The following is a 7532-nucleotide window of genomic DNA, read 5'->3' as shown; positions in this document are numbered from 1 at the left end:
CTTTGGCCAGCGGGTTCACCTCTATGGCTGGGAGGGTTTAGCGTATGAGGGTGTAACACCCCCCTCCACGCTCCTGCCATGCAGGCCCCATCCTAAGCAGAATCAAGAAGTCCCATTTGTCCTATGCCAGTCTCCATTGCCTGCGCGATGGAGATCTGGGAAGCATGAGCTCTTGCTGGGAAACTGACCACATCCAGCTGGTGCATAATGAAACCAAAATGGCCAAGACTTGGCTTCTCTGGCTCCTCTGCCAGATAGAGACAGGGTGACCTCAGAGCACCCTTGCCTGGCCAGAGGGCGACTTGGTTGATCCTGCCAGTAGCATATGCTTGTCTCAAAGGTTAAGCCATTCAAGTTTAAATACACATGGCCAGTACAGTGACACTGTGAATGGCTCATTAAATCAGTTATGGTTCCTTTGATCGCTCCAACTTTTCCTGGATAACTGTGGCAATTCCAGAGCAATACATGCCAACAAGTGCTGACCCCTGGGGATGCGTGCATTTATCAGACCTAAAACCCATGCGAGGTCGCCCCTTGAGGTGCCCTGGTGGCTTTGGTGACTCTAGATGACCTTGAGCTGATCGCTGACACTCTTGGTGGTGATGTTTCATTCAAATATCTGCCCTATCAACTTTTGATGGAACCTTATGTGACTGTATAAGAATGTCATGGGACTCGCTGGACTTCTGTCAGAATGTCTGTATTCATCCAAAACCAGGGAGTGCCCCCCCCCCCGTAGGCACAAAGCATTATGGGACGTCTAGTGTAACAATCCTACCATTACACCTCCTCCTTTTAGCTAAAGTCATACTCATTTTCAACCAAACAACAATAAAGCATTTGACAGCTTGTATGAACATTAATGTACTGTATACTCATTTCAACATAAACATTGTAATGCTTCTCCGTTTTCTTTCTGTTAACACCATAAACACAAACTGTCTCAGAACTGCATAAACAGCATTTTGAACATTCGTTTTATCACTTAAACAAACAGGTGTCCTCTATTTCACCAATCTAGCCTATAAGGAGGTCTTACAACTTGACCAAACCGTGGAAAGAAATCTGTAGCTCTAAGGTGACTCCTGTTTCTTCTTAGAAAACCTGTCAGTCTCAACCATGTAAGATCTGGGATTACTGGCAGGTCTAACTACTGCTCCTGTAGTTCCTTCTGTAATAATCCAAACTTTCTGTCCCAGTTGTTAGTTTTGGAAGTGGTCTGGTATGGTGGTTCAGGTTGTATTGTTTTGCCTGCCCTCACCTCCCCTCCTCATCCTTCTTTCAGAACCTTGCAAGTCTGGTCACTTAGGATCCAGCTTGGGTGTGGGCTGAGGTAGAGAGGTGTGCAGGTTTCTCCCCATTAGCAGCTGAGCTGGCGAGGATCCATGTTCCACCGGGATGCCTCTGTACACCAGCAGTGCTCTGTTGAAGTCATTGTCCTTTTTCCCACAAGTCCTTGATGATATGAACAGTATGTTTAGCCTCCCCTTTGGCCTGGGGGTACCAGGGGCTGCTCGTGATGTGCCTGAACTGGTACTCCTTCGCAAACTGCTTGAACTGTTCTGATGAAAACTGCGGCCCGTTATCTGATATCACAGTCTCTGCAGTTCCATGTCTAGCAAAGGCCTCTTTAACAGCACTGATAGTGACCTCTGCCGACATGTATTTGAGTTGTGCTACTTCAATATATCTTGAGAAAAAGTCAATGATCAAAAGGTACTGTTTCTTTGACCACTCAAACAGATCCATGCCTACCTTCTGCCATGGGCGGTGTGGAAGTGGAGTGGGTAACAGTGGTTCACGGTTGTGTAGTCTGTATTTTGACATGTTTCACACTTGTCCACCATTTGGCCTATCTGTGCTGCGATGCCGGGCCACCAGACTGACTCCTTGGCTCGAGCCCTGCATTTCGAGATCCCTTGATGGCCTTCGTGCAGACGCTGCAGAACGTCTCCTCTCAGAGGTGATGGTATCACAAGTCTGTCTCCTTTCATGAGAAACGTCATACAGATTTGGAGAAAAAAAGTCAACTTCATAGATAACAGTGTAAATATACATAGATATTTTTGGGAGGCAAAGTCATAAGTATTGAAATGTCCTCATCTATATAGGCTACTGTTTAGGCTTGTCTTCCCACTGTAGCCTGGATGCACTTTAATTTGTTGTGGTGCGGTATTTAGTTGTCCTTGCATGAATGACCTTTTTTGTTTCTTGTGCTGTATTTGATTTCAATCTGTGTTTACTGTCCTCATTGAGAGTTTGTGTTTCTAATTGTTCAAAAAAAGGAAAAAAAAAAAAAAAAACAAACAAAAGTAACTTGGGGATACATTTTTATCTTATGTGTGAACATGTTACACTGTAATGACGTGGCCGTAGCATTTGTGTTACTTTTAATAAATTGCATTTTCATTCTATCCGGTTAAACAGGTCAGTGCCAGTAGTCTGTACATTACAGATGATGCAAACAGAGCCATTCTGCCAGAGGCAGCGGGCATTTTTCCACCTTCGATCTTAACAATCGCATGCATTATGAACTCCATGGAGAGCCAGAGCAAAGCCAGCCACCTGCAAGCAGAGCACCTCCACCCATTGCTGCTGTCCCTCTTTTCACTTCATGCACCGAGCCTCATCATCTTCTGCTTCTACGTCTAATGAAAGTGAAACTTCACATGGAATTCCACGAGCTGGTGCCAAGATCCCAGCAAAATCATTCCATAGCTACAGTACATACAATATGCAGCTGATCCCTGCTGCTAAACTTTTATCCTATGATATATTTACCGTTACAAAAAAAAGAACACTGCCTTCAAGTCAGACATTTAACCAGATTTTCTTTAAGGATGAACTCAATAGTGATTTTGAACCATCTGTGATTTATACCCAGGTCAGTCCATATTGGTGAAATAGTGAATGGCAAGCTCAGTACTTCCATGACAATGGCCATTCGCTTTTCGGAAGCTGAGGCAAATGTTGAAGGAAGAACTGCAAAGGTGCAGGCTGCCATAAACTCTGATGAGTCACTTACCCTAACAGACAGCCAAGGAAATGAAATCTTGGACTGCGAAGGCATAAGAAGTAAGTTGTATGATCAGAAATTGTTTGTGTGTTTTTTAATGAACTTTAAAGATTTGAAATACATTAAGTGAAGTTAATGTTGTCTGACTCTTTAGGTTCCAAGTACTGGATCTCAAACTCCAGGTAGGTCTATGCCATCACTGACTATGACTTTGTGGAGTTACAGAATGGAAGAAGAGCCAAAGTAAGGTCATACAACATTTGATGTGAAGATGAAATCATATCATTTTAAACAAAGCAAGTGTTAATTTGCAATAGCTGCAACCACATGATATGCACATTTCTGAAATGCAGGATGGTAGGGCCAGCCCAGCCTGCTCAGCCACCCTACATTTTGAAATTTCCAACACCCCTTTTAGCCATTTCGACTTCACACACTTGACCTTCATGCCAAATTTCAGGTTCCTGCATCCACAAACACACACACACGCCACCATACCAGATTTCAGCCTCTAAGCTCGCAGCCCTAGTTAGTATTTAAACCTATTTTGGTAGAATTTGTTTGTGTTGATCCTGTATGAAGTCATTATGATTTGAGGCAGTTTGCCAAACTTACTGTATTTTGTCTGGAAAACTCCCAAGTTGATGCCTTTAATGAGTAAATATTCAGAAAGATTTTTAAACATTTGTTGGTGTGCACCATTGAGAAATCTTGAGTCTGTTATTTTTCTGTTAAGTCGAAGGTCCCAAGGTAGTTCAAAATCTCAAGACAGTTCAAGCCTAGAAGAAGTCATTAGTAACATTGAGCACCTGAAGCAAGCTGCTGAGAGGCTCCTGACATCACCTCAACAATAAACCAGCTGTCTGAGCTTGTCAAGGCCAAAAGTGCAGCAGTAGCTGCTGCCTCTCTGCACCCTATTAAGGATGCCTTCACCTGTATGGTTTGTCGAGGTATGATTATGTAACAATACACAACAGAACACAATACAGCCTTCAGATAATATTCTTATTTTTATTCAAAGTACCCATTCATATCTGTTTTCTGCATATGTTTTCTTTGTTTAAACCTTACAGCTGTGATGAAGGAGCCCATGTTTTCCACCTGCTGTGAGTCTCTGCTTGGATGCCGTACATGTGTGGAGCATTGGCTGTTAACTTCAGATCTCTGTCTGAAATGCAGACAAGATGGGTTTGCCTCCAAGCTCAACCAGGTCAAGGGTCTTTCTGCTGTCTTGTACACAGTGTCTGCAGCTTTCCATGAAGAGGAGTAACCTATTCTGGATCTGCACTAAATGTTAAATCACATCAGCTACCTCTAAGCTGTCCTCCATGTAAGTTTATAAAGGGAATAGTTAAAAACCGATTCAGATGCTACAGTCTGTACAGTATATCTGATTTTGAGCACAGCCTGGTTACATGAACAAAAAGAACTTTGAGAACTGTGAGATTGTAAGTGCCATTTGTTTATTTTAAAATTTGTAGTGCACTTTATGTACAGTTCAGTGTACTGTTTAACAGAGCTTTTACTGTGTGAAATAAATACTTTTCTAAAGAAAAAAATTCACAATGCATTTCACTGTAACAGGTCACACACATCTTCTGGTGATTGCAATAAGACACTTAACTGCATCTTTGAAAGGGCCATAGTTATTGTGAACCACATTTTGGTGTAGTGACAGCAAGTCAAAGTGGGAATTAAACTCAGTTTCAGCCATTTGTTGAGCTTCTTGAGAGGTGAAAGGGACACATCCAAAATGGATTCTCTTTTCAAGGCGGATCCCAACTCCTGCTGATACAGATCAGCTGCAACACCACCAACAGGCAGGAGATCCTCGGGAAGTTTGGCAGGACACCCTTCTTTAGCCAGCTCATTTGGGATTCCCTTACCTGCAAGACAGGGCAATGAGTAGTGAGACTGAAGGAATTACAGTGATGGGTCAAAACTTGAATGGCAAAATTGTTTGAGCAATCATCAGCATTTTAGAAATTTGAGTTGTCAATACTGAATTTGAACGTAATTTTGTGTTATTTTATTCTTGTTCAGATGTTTCGAGGCCCATCTGTTTTTGAGAATACAGTTGAACTGCAAAACTCTTCTATATTCAAGAAAAAAAAAAAAAAGCTCTTGTGTCAGTATTGGCAGAGATCCAAATTCTGGGATTGGATGGGAGCTGAAAACATAATTGGATCTCTAGCAGAATCATACCAGGGATGCTGTGTGCATTCCATGCTTCTACGACATTTGTGAGGCCAATCCTAGCCATCTGGCAGGTGAGGTTTGATACGCAATACTTTGATAAGTTGTCCTCCATATCCAGTTCTTCCTGGTCCAACAGCTGTACCAAAGCCGTCTTCAATGGGTAGTTGACTCACAGATTCACCTCAACCCACTTTCTCTCTATCACATGGTTCTGTGTGGGTTTTAAGGACAGTGTCAGTCTGCATGCTCTCATTAGAAGTATGCATCAATTCCAAGACACCAGGACAGCTTGACACACTTACCCTTGTAGAAGGTGTCTGAATGTAGGGCTGCCTTTGAAGATTGTGTCTGTGCTCTGCCAGCATTTCCTGGATGAATAACATCAGGTAAAACTCTCTCCCACAGTCAACTCTGACCTGGTCCCATAGTCCATAGGAAAGCACAGCAGGTCTGAGAATAAACAAACAAAAAATATGACCTTTTATATCAAATTAACTCTCCTGTTGTTAGGGAAGAAGGAAAAAGAGAGGAAGGGAGGAAAGGAAAGAAGGATGAAATAAAGAAGGAAAGGGATGAAGGAAAGAGGGGGGTATCAAAGGAGGAAGGAAAGAGAGAAGGAGGAGGGAATGAAAGAAGGATAAAGGAGGAAGGTGAGATGAAAGAAATGAAGCAAGAAGGAAAGAAGGAAAAAAGAAAGGATAGAAAGAAGAAGGCGGGAGGGAAGGGAGAAGGAGGTATGAAAGGAGGAAAAAGGGATGCAGGGGAAGGAGGATGGAGGAAGGAAAGAACAGTCAAAATAGATTGGGTCAATTTGACCCAAGAGGACAACAGGAGAGTCAAACAGTATTAACCCATAGATCCCTAAAGTGACCATTTCTAAAACAAAGGCACAAAAATATTTTTGTCAAAATTGAATGATAGCAATAGTTACACTATAGCAATAAAACACTAGTTAGATTATTTTACCTGTACACTTCTTCATAAATGATGATGTTGTTCTTTACTGGCATGGTGGAGTGACTGACAACCTTCTTACTGAAACCATCGATAGCCATAACACGGGTCACCCCAAACATAACAAGCTTTTCATTTTGATCGACATGCAGCTTGTGGCCCATATATTCAGCATTGTAGGCTACAGGGTTCAGATTTTTGGCACCCTAAAATATAAAAAATAAATACATTTTAAAAATCCTGTAATGGTAGAGTCCATGTTTGATTAAAATGCAGAAAAGGACAACACTAATTGATCTTACTCGCTGTCTTTCAGTGTGATAGGGTTGATGAACACTTCTCAAAATTTTGCCCACTCTGCCCTCTGAAGCTTTAACTCCTTTTGTGGAGAGATGTCCAGTCATCATTTGAACTCTATAGAATGCATAATACATAGAGTCACAAACTGCATGGAAAGATTGTGATGATTATGACAATTAAAACATTAGTGTCAGTCCTGTTGTGCTTTCCTTTGTAACGTTATGGACTATGGGAGCAGGTGAGAGTTTTATATTGCATTATTCATCCAAGAAAAGATGGCACAAAGTCAGTCTTCAAAAGCTAGCTTATTATCTACACCTACACCCTTGAGCACAACCATGTGATAGCCTACGTGTTTCTATGCTTACCTGTGATCAAGTTTTTATAGGGGTATCATTCATTTATACACTTTAAAAAAAAAAAAACTGTGATCATGTACGGTGGATAATTAAAAAAAAAAAAAACAGTCTTACCTCAGCAATACCTTGAGCGACTTCAACTGCAAGTTGGCTATCAGGACAAAAGTCCCTGACAAGCCCGTGCTCAGCGCACCACCTCCACACATTCCTCTCTGAAAAACCCCGTCTCCTTCCAAACTGGGTACATAACGCAGTAGCGACATCACAACAGGACATTCCATTTCTTCTATTTTCCACAAGAAAATCTGCATATCCATCCAGAGACATATTTAAAAGTGTGAGCCCGGTGGGTCTGAGTTTTCTGACGCCCTCTGATGACGTGCCCTCTCTTTCTGGCTAGCTCGTGGTACAACTTCCGGGTCACGGAACCAAAATGAACAGGAAATCGAGAATAAGTTTTCCACGGGTGTATTTTAATTGTGATTTCCATTTACAAACACACCTAATTAAATCGGATAACGGATAATGGATAATGTATTACGGCCCGTTTTCCGTTTTCATTTTGTATTATCACAGAAAAAAAGCGGAAAGCGGTTTATTTTTCGTTTTATTTTGAAATCTCAAAATAGGAAAATGAATGGTCATGACGCACACGGACCAATAATGACAGCTGCAAGAATTTACAACAGTATTAACGGTGG

At 41.8% G+C, this 7532-nt stretch overlaps 1 pseudogene; it reads right to left on the bottom strand.

Moving 5' to 3' along the window:
* Nucleotides 1–4604: 4604 nt before the first annotated feature.
* LOC148186987 (uncharacterized) lies at nt 4605–6576 on the bottom strand (annotated as a pseudogene).
* Nucleotides 6577–7532: the final 956 nt, after the last annotated feature.

The sequence above is a fragment of the Plectropomus leopardus genome, chromosome 16, assembly GCF_026936395.1.
Source record: "Plectropomus leopardus strain MGB_pleo_1.0 chromosome 16, ASM2693639v1, whole genome shotgun sequence".
NCBI classification, from domain to species: Eukaryota; Metazoa; Chordata; class Actinopteri; order Perciformes; family Serranidae; genus Plectropomus; species Plectropomus leopardus.
The sequence above is the reverse complement of the archived record's forward strand: the minus strand, read 5'-3'. Positions and strand labels throughout refer to the sequence as shown.